The sequence below is a fragment of the Triticum aestivum genome, chromosome 7D (assembly GCF_018294505.1).
Source record: "Triticum aestivum cultivar Chinese Spring chromosome 7D, IWGSC CS RefSeq v2.1, whole genome shotgun sequence".
In the NCBI taxonomy this organism is placed as follows: domain Eukaryota; kingdom Viridiplantae; phylum Streptophyta; class Magnoliopsida; order Poales; family Poaceae; genus Triticum; species Triticum aestivum.
The window spans coordinates 353,648,207-353,657,286 of record NC_057814.1 but is presented as its reverse complement, the minus strand read 5'-3'; the positions used below and the strand labels follow the sequence as shown (position 1 = coordinate 353,657,286).

At 42.0% G+C, this 9,080-nt stretch overlaps 1 long non-coding RNA gene across 32 annotated transcripts; it reads left to right on the top strand.

Moving 5' to 3' along the window:
- Positions 1-2,083: 2,083 nt before the first annotated feature.
- Positions 2,084-8,794, top strand: LOC123165911 (uncharacterized). Of its 32 annotated transcripts, none has more exons than XR_006483267.1 (11): positions 2,084-2,539; positions 2,795-2,854; positions 2,931-2,980; positions 3,106-3,386; positions 3,894-4,956; positions 5,025-5,264; positions 5,345-5,586; positions 6,228-7,294; positions 7,547-7,749; positions 7,823-7,978; positions 8,356-8,794. It is a non-coding gene; the product is annotated as an uncharacterized lncRNA (long non-coding RNA). The 32 variants fall into 32 exon arrangements; XR_006483266.1 differs by having other exon boundaries at positions 2,084-2,686; XR_006483275.1 differs by lacking the exon at positions 2,931-2,980 and having other exon boundaries at positions 2,086-2,854; positions 3,894-4,064; positions 4,717-4,738; positions 4,855-4,956.
- The last annotated feature ends 286 nt before the right edge of the window (positions 8,795-9,080 follow it).

Genomic DNA, 9,080 nt, shown 5'->3' with positions numbered 1-9,080 from the left:
GGGCCTAGATTGGTTTTTTTGTGGCTACATAGGCTTACGGTGGCGGAACTCCCGATCTAGGTTTCTTTTCGGGGGTTTCTGTATTTATAGGAATTTTTGGCGTTAGTTTCACGTCAAGGGGGTCCACGAGGCGCCCACAAGGTTGGAGCACCCTCCCGGGGGGTAGGGCGCGCCCCCCGACCTTGTGGAGGCCTTTCTGGCCCAACTCTTTTGCTTCGGGGGCTTCTTCTGGTCCATAAAAAATCACCGTAAATTTTCAGATCATTTGGACTCCGTTTGATATTCCTTTTCTGCGAAACTCAAAAACAAGGAAAAAATAGAAACTGGCACTGGGCTCTAGGTTAACTAGATGATACCCCGCGCGTTGCGGCGGGAATATGTTGCAATATATTTCAATAAGATTTGGTTGTATGAAATATTTGGATTAATAATATATAAAAAACTAAAAATACATATTACAAATTGGATTTTTTGTATAGTAGAAAAATGTTTGTTAAATACAAGTCACCTAATTTTTTCATGATGATGACAACTGACTTTTCATGTACAACCATGAGGTTAGGCTGAAAGGTTTCATTTTCATAACATTATCTCAACCACTTGATTAGATGTTCACATAAGTTGTAACAATCTAGACCATATTTAGATACAATATTTACAGATTTTCTGCATTAAATAACAATAAAAGGAGTATTGTTACATTTGTCGATGTTCCATGCATGCATAAGTAGAACTTTGCAATCACTAAATTTTGATTGTTTTTTGAGATAGCGGACCGCTCATGCCAAGCGCTCCAATCACTAAATGTTCTTCCTAAAGTTAATCAGAAACCTTCAAAACTCGAATGACAGACACATGGCCTAAAGACCTCAAATGACAAAAAAATGCTGGTGTGCCAAATTTGTTTTCCCCTCCAATTCAATCTTAATGATGCCGGAAATATCAGATGGATGTCATATAAAAAACGCCATGAGTAAATATTTGGGAAAAAAATACATGTGCTATACTCGAGTTAACATCATAAAAAAGAGTTGTTGTCATGAATTTGTGTAATTTTACTTGATCTAGTTGATGAAATCCGATGGGGGAACTAACTTGGCCAATCATTGCAAAAAAAAAATCTTGAATATTGCAGAAATATGTTTGGGTAGACCGAGTAAAGATAGTGCTAGCTAATTGGCAAATATTCTAAATAGTACAAAAGAGAGAAACATACTCACCTTATAAATTTAGCAGATAGTAGGCATTTTGCAACACACACCATCAGACATGTAGCGAACTTGAGCCAACGGTTTCAAATAAGAATATAGAGCACAAAACCATCGATTACTAAATTCAACAGAACATAAAATGGAAGAACATCCATGTCAAGCTGATGCCCCTGTCCAAGCACCACCTGTGTGTCATGAACAGTGAACAAAAATAAATTAAAGATTAGAAACTACAGCATCACTTAGAGACTCTATTGGATAGACTTGTGTTGTGCAAGCGTTGCATTGTGTGCTCTTCTAGGTCACTGAAAGTGAGTGTGTAGTACTGTAAAAAGGGGGCAACCGGACTCTGTATTATCATCATCATCAAAGAAAAAAACCTAAAATAAATCTGAACTTTCACCATCTCCTTCTCTCGCTGTAACTCATCGCCAATTTCCTGTGATTGTCATCTCCTGTAAGCTGTTGTTATTCGGGACATGACATGGCTGGGACACGGGAGTAGTGGAGGTAGCCGAGGTTGGGCGCTCCTAGGCAGCAGGATAGCGGCACACTCCTGACGCGTGAGTTGATCGTGTTGTCGGCCGATCTGAGTCCCTGCCCGGCGTCGCACCAGTGAGGCTGAAAACAAAGCCAGCTCCAAAGTCAGATCCCATGAGTGGTTGATCCGATTCCGGTGGAACCAACCAGAACCAAACTCCCCGACGTTGGAGCTACTACCTTGGACTGAACAAAGACATAGACGGGAGATGAGTATCTCTACTCCTAATGTCTCAGTTGGTAGTCCGCGTTCCGGGTTTATTTTTCGTCCCATCATTTTCGTCCGGTTTTTTTTCATTGGTTTTTTTCGTCACATCTCCACCCCGCACACACGCACCCGAAAAACCCACCCGACACCAAACGCGGCTCCTCTCGACCCCTCGAGAGTAAACGCCGCCGCCGTCCTCTTCCTGACGCAACTGCAGGTCACAGCGCCACCGCCAACGTCCGAGAGTAGCCGCCGCGCCTGAGGACCGAGAGGAGCCGCCACCGAGATCCGAGACTAGCCGCTGCGGCTGAGGACCGAGAGGAGCCGCCGCCTCCAGGTTGCGACTGTGACACACCGCCGCCTCCAGGTCGCCGCCGAGGTCCGCAATCGCCGAAGCCGGCCGGCCCTCACCTCCATCGACCTCCTCTCGGATGGATCCTGCACGTCGCTAGATCGACGGAAGGGGACCTCCACCACCGCCGTTCTTCTCCCTCCCCGACCTCCCGTCACCGTGCTCCCCGGATCTGGCCGTGGCCACAACCGGCGGAGCTTCCCGGCCACCGCCGACGACGCCAGCGAGGTAGCCACAGTCGTTGCTGCCAGATCCATGGAGGAGTGTACCCCGGCCTTCTCCTCGTTTTCCTCTTGTTGTATGCCTTTATTAATATTGCTATGCGTTATCACTAACACATTGGCAATGCAACACCTTCTGGAGATAGCATTGACGGTAGTACACATGTTTTGTACTGTAAGCCATTGCATTTACCTATAGGAATATGCAACTCACAGTTCTCTCTGTATGTTTTCGGTACATGTTCGGAATATCTGCTACTAGGTGCATACAAGATGAATCTTCAAGACATGCTATCTTGCTTCGTAAGTACTGCTATTTAAGGTGAGCCTTGCAGAACTATCTTTTAATGTCTCCAGTTTATCCTAAAGTATTTTAGCCTAAATTTCTTGTCATTTAGATAGATGTGGGTTATGCTAATCTGACTGGTGGGTTATGCTAATCTGACTGGTAAGTATGGTATTGTAGCTACTGTACATGTCCCTCAATTTCCCAGTTCCATGTGTCAGGATGCTAATATGGGTGTTACTATATTGCCTTCCATTTTGTAATATGTTATGTTTGCAATTTCTCAGGGCCGCTGCTGCCGCCGTCCGTATCAACGCATAGGCCGCTTGCCCAGCTCCCTCATTCCGAGCACGACACCACGCGTCGGAGCTTGTCGGGAGGCACGGAAGGACGAACAGAGTTCTACCGGTGATCCGTGTTGTCGCTGACGGTGTCATAGGATCTGCGGTGCACGTGGACAAGGCGATGGGGCTGCCAACCTACCTCCTCTTCACCACAGTGCATGTGGATTCTTGGGCTACCACAACTTGGATCAGCTTTTTCAAGAGGGGATGCTTGCCATTCAGAGGTAAATGGTGCTCTTCAATTTTGTTGTTGTTTGATTTGGCTTGCAGTTTCTACAAATGATGTGAGGCTTGGCTTTGGGTAGTACATCATCTGCTCCAGTGTCTAATTGCACGCATAACAATCACTTGATTTATGCGCTTCAACCTTCAAATAGTTTGTAATTTATAGAATTCACTACGGCACTTGTTCATTCATGTATATGTGGCTGGATCTGATGGAGAAGATAAAGACAACTAATACGCTGAAAATGATTTTACATCCTGGTTCGAAAAGTAAAAGGGAAATCTTCGAGTAAATGTATGTTCTACTACAAAGGAACTTCCCGAGGGATCCCATTGAAATTGAAAGAATGTTTCTTTTTTTATTCCTATGCATACTAAATGTGCATCTTGGCCTGGCTCTTGGCACACGCACAATCCATCAGATGAACAGAGCACTCTTCGAGTACTCCTGTATTTCCTATAGCAATATTACTTACATTTAGTTTCGTGCCATCATGGAAATTCAGACGGGCGTTTCGCAGTGTTCAAAATAATACTTTGCAAGGGACAGGAGCGCGATGTCAAGCAGCAGCAGCAGGTTCTGCAGCTGACGACCCTGGTGAGTCCACGGTCGTGCTCAACTCCCGCCAGCAGGGCGCGAAGGAGTTTCCCCTTGAACCCCATGACCTGATTCTCAGGTTCGTAATTTAGCCTATTTTTGGCTGTTGATCACTCCTTTGTTTCTTTGTACATGTTCTGATTAATGGTGCTTTGGAACAGTTCAACATGTAGTTTTTGATGGGATTTAGTATTTTTGGGCTGTTGAGATGGAACAGTTCAACGCGGTCGTAATTTTGGGCTGTTGAGGTGGGATTTAGTACAAATCCGGGGAGCTGAAGCTTAAGAAGTTACAGAATGAGTTTGCCTCGTTTTTCACTCTATATATTGATTTTATTGACTACAAAGATTTTGTATTTTCCATCGTCAAAACAGGCTGCACTTTCCTAAATTTTATGACTAATGGAGGTGTATGGTGCAATCTAAGCTGGAGTACAACTTGTATGCTTATTTATATCCCTCCTGTTGCTAATACGCAGGAAGATATTTATCATATATTTTTGTTGCCTCATAGAAAAATGAACCTAATGTTCTTCCCTGATATACTATTAGTCACGGTGTTGGCTATTGTTATTTGAAGTATAGATTGAAATGCTTCAGATATTGTGCCTCATGAAAGAACACACTTATGTTATGAAATCAAACTTTCCAGTTTCTAAAAAGATTAAGTGTCTGTTGGCTGCTAATAATTTTGTTTATAATAAATTATATTCTTGTTTATTATATATGCAGGTTGATTTGAACAATGTATAAGGTCGCCACTGCTGGCCGAGTTGGATACCCATTTGTGGTCCTTTTTTCCTTGTTCTTGTTGTATAGATGACAGTTCATGGATTTCTGATATGATTGCTTCAGTGATGATTTTTGCAGAACCACATGCCGATGGTGCACTTGCCTTTGGAATTAAAGATCAGCTTACTACACTAACCAGATATCATATATAAATACTCTACTCTACAGCAGTATGAAGGGGTGAGCTAATTCTGTTGTCACTGTGTTTCACACTTCTCTGTCATAGTTTGCGCCTAATTTCCCTACAGATTTCAGGGCTAGCAAATATGTTAAAGATAGATACAGAGAAAGGCGATTAGGGGAGTGGATTCCGATAATGATGCGAAAAAAATTCCTTTGGGTCGAACACATACTCTTGAAAGAAAGCAAGAAGCTTCTTGGTAATGGAGATGGTTCTCTTATATTTGGTAGGAGTCAGAAAAAATCCAGCATGGAAAAACACCATATTCAACATGGTGTAATTATGATGATCTAAACGAGTATTCCTGGTCTGTCTACAACCTTATTTTATGGTCACATACTAACACACCTTTTCAAATTTTCCCTAATAGATCCTACTCTGTTTTAGGACTTCTGATTGTTTCTCACTGCCATGACCAATACGGGATGATGGTGGCTTCTTCAAATATGTGCAAGATATGTCCTCTTTAGCATCACTGGATTTTTGAAAACGTTATATCTGAATTTAGAGTGCACTTCTGCAAAAAAGATTTTGTCCTGATTACTATTTCGATTTTATTTCTGTAGGCACTATGAAATGATCGAATGCCGCTAATCATTTTGGAGGTTTGTTGTAGGGTGCTCTACCAGGTATTTTGTTCAGATATGCTCTTTCTCTGCCTGCCATTTTAGCCATCAGTTGAGAATTATATTCAGGTTAGCAAACAAGTTTCTTGATACTTATAAGGCGAACATACTTATAAGGTGAACATACAAAAGAAATAAAATCTTGATGACTTGTGAGCTTTGCCTATTAACTTAAAATTAACGCTGACAAGTTTCATGTTCTGTACCATGGTAAGTCATGAGTCTGCTGTCTTGATACAAGGAAATAAGGAAATATTAGTTTTCTGATTATTCGTTCATATCTTATTACTGAAAGGATTGCCAGTGTATTAGTAATTCAAGTTTCACCTTTCGCAGTGTAGTCTGGAATATTTGTAATTAGCAAGATGAACTCCTATCAACTACTCCCAAGGTTTTCTGAAACTGTACGAACATTTGCTAACAGAAACTTAAGTTAGCAAGTTTGCATAGCTGCTTAGCTATCAAGTTGCTCTGCAGTTAATAACTTAATATACACCTATGTTAAATACATATACTTGTTGAAAGGTTTTTGTGTACTGCTCCTTGTCCTTTATGTGACATTTACTTTCGTAGTCAGTCATAAATGGATCCAGGTAGATGTATGGATATCTATATGGTGGATGATCCGTGTCATTCTTTTACAGGTCATAATATGCACCCACACAATTCAAGTTCATATTCTGGAAGGACATTGACCAACGAACCTTGTAGTAATGTTACAGGTCATAAAATTGTGTATTCCTACGAACCATCATTGCATGTGTGCAGTGGTTAGAGATTTTGTAGTGGATAATCAATTATCTTTATCTGCTTCTAACTCAAGGAATCATACTGCAACATTTCCTCCAGTGCAGGCAAACTCAAATGATAGTTAGTAAACTTGGTTAGTAATATTTTTTGTTTTCTTACCTTGCATTTGTGATACGTCACTGAACATGTTTATTAGTTTGTCACGTCACTCCTGCTTGACATGCCAATTCACAAAGGGCAGCCCGGTGCACATCGCTCCCGCTTGCGCAGGGTCCGGGGAACGGTCCGACCACTTGACATGCCAATTCACAAAAATGAAAGAAATCCAGATGACCTGTGAACCTCCCTGTTGACATAAAATTAATGTTGTTTTATGTCTAAGCCTCATCTATCATATACATGTACAGTTACGGTGGTGGATTTCAATTCCTGTAACTTAGTTTTCTTACGAGATGTAACTCATCTACTAATATATAGTAGTATGTATAAAGTTTCTTAATCAAGCTAGCCTAATGGACGGCACCATACTTAGCCAAGCTAATAGACGACCCATGCCCAGTACAATTTTTTCAACTGCTGTATAATGGTATTATGATTTCGTGCTCTTTTTCAGAAAATCTGGGTGATGAAGCTGACTCAATAGATCCAGATTTTGGCCGCTAAAGCTGGTAGTGCATCCTTGTCTATGGTGTGGACAGAGGGAGAAAGGAGGCAATTAACTACAGTCTGAATGTAAAATAAAATTGTCTAAATTAAAATAGAATCTGATAAAACAAAACAAAGGAGGTCATTAACTAGAGAATTAGGCTGGACTAGATATACATATTATACTGTATTTTCCCACTAAAAACATCCAGCGGGGAGGCTGATGCAGCACTATCACGAATTGTTCCAGCTCTTCCTGAATCGATATGGTTTGTCGATGTTGGGATCCTCGATGGTGATTAGCAACTGAATCGTGGTAATCATCGACACTTCTCTCCCACAGCCAACTCCCTTTGATCTGGCCCATCATTTTATATTGCTCCTCTTCCTGTTTGTTTGGATAAAGTTAGTCTTTCATATCTTTTTTACCTGTTTGATATGTCCTTGCACTAATTTTGATCAGTGTGCTATTAGATTTCTACAGCTAGAACAAAGTGTATGTGTATTCTGAATCCGGGTGCGTTGACGTTCTGTTGCTTGAAGTGATGTTTTCTTGGTGACGATGTAGGATGGAAGTACACTTTACTTCAAAGGATTGCACACATATGAAGCGGTTGTTGATGAAGTCATGGAAAAGGGACTTGCCAATGCTACACAGTCATGAAATCTTTGTCTGTTTCACTCTTCTTCCATACATGATATGCAAGGTTCTTGGGATGCTCGGTACTGTTGCCAGGAGGTACGAAATGGTTTGATCTGTCAAGCATGGATGTAAGTTCACTTATATGATTCCCCAATTGTTAGATCTATAGTATCACTAGCTGAATCTTCTGTTCGTGTTCAGTGCTGAAGCACAAAATACAAGGGGGTGCATGAGGAGGCGAGAGCTGACGGCAACCATTGGAGGAGGTCTGGTCGGTCGAAGAGTAAGGCGTGGGCAACTCCGGAGAGATTTGGCTTGAGCAAATGTCGATGCTGCTGCAATGAGAAGACCCTTTCTGTGAGCCCTATCCCTCTCATTTAGCGTCTCGATTTTGGGTTCTTCTGCTCCCTGTTTCTCTGTTCATTTGTGGTGATGGATAGAAAGCATCCATACTTCCATAGGCAGAAGCTTGCACTTACCAAATAGGTAATATTTCCAGTTCTGAGTACCTATTTCTTAGAACAATGCATCTATTATGTCATCAGTGTGCTGATAGAACCGAGTCACCGGAAATATTGCAGTATAGCTTGTTGGAGTAAAACATGTACTTTTGATTTTATTTATCAAAAATCCTGGTTCATTGCATGGTTTTGTTATCATAACTCTGTTTCATCAAGTTTTATTCTGAAAGTGATATGAGATTTTAGCCAAGCTGTTTTTAAATTTGTGAGCAGGCATGTAATTCAGGCAATAGCTGAGCTCCCAGCCTCCTAAGACTGGCATGGGCACATCAATAAGGGCATGGAGCCCATCAAAGAGGAGGTCGGAGCGGCGTTGGACCTGGATCAACTCATCTAAATCAAGCGGCCGGCCTCGGCTGGGAGTCACCAACGCTCCACCTGGACGGCGTCGGCTGGGACAGCTCCACATGCAATGGCTGGCCGGGGACCAGACCTCGACAGGAACGTGTTGCCCTTTGAGCCGGTGCAGAGCGACAAGTTCGTAGCATCGTTATAGTTTTTTGCACAAAGATAGACCCTGTAGTACTGATCAGGTGAAACAGATCGATGTGGCACTGGTACTGAACTGAAGCAACAATTTGTTCAACAAAATATGATCCAAATAGAGCGCATATTAGTTTCTATAACAAGGATCGTCGCCGGTTTTGTGCCATTCATGTGTTTTTTCCCTATATATAGGATTGCTCTTTCGTTTTGGTTTGTCAAGATTTGAAATGGTTGTGGTGGTTAATATCTCTGTAGGTGTTCTTTGACCTCGAGAATGGCAACCAGGAGCTCAAGAGCGACGTCAAGGACCTCTACATCAACCTCGGGCAAGTAACGACATGTTTGAAGTGGAAATGTATCCATGACTGTTGGTTGTTGTTGTCAACGATTTTTTTTGGAGAAGAAATAATAAAGCCATTTTTGTTGAACAATAACTGGGGGGGGGGGACAAC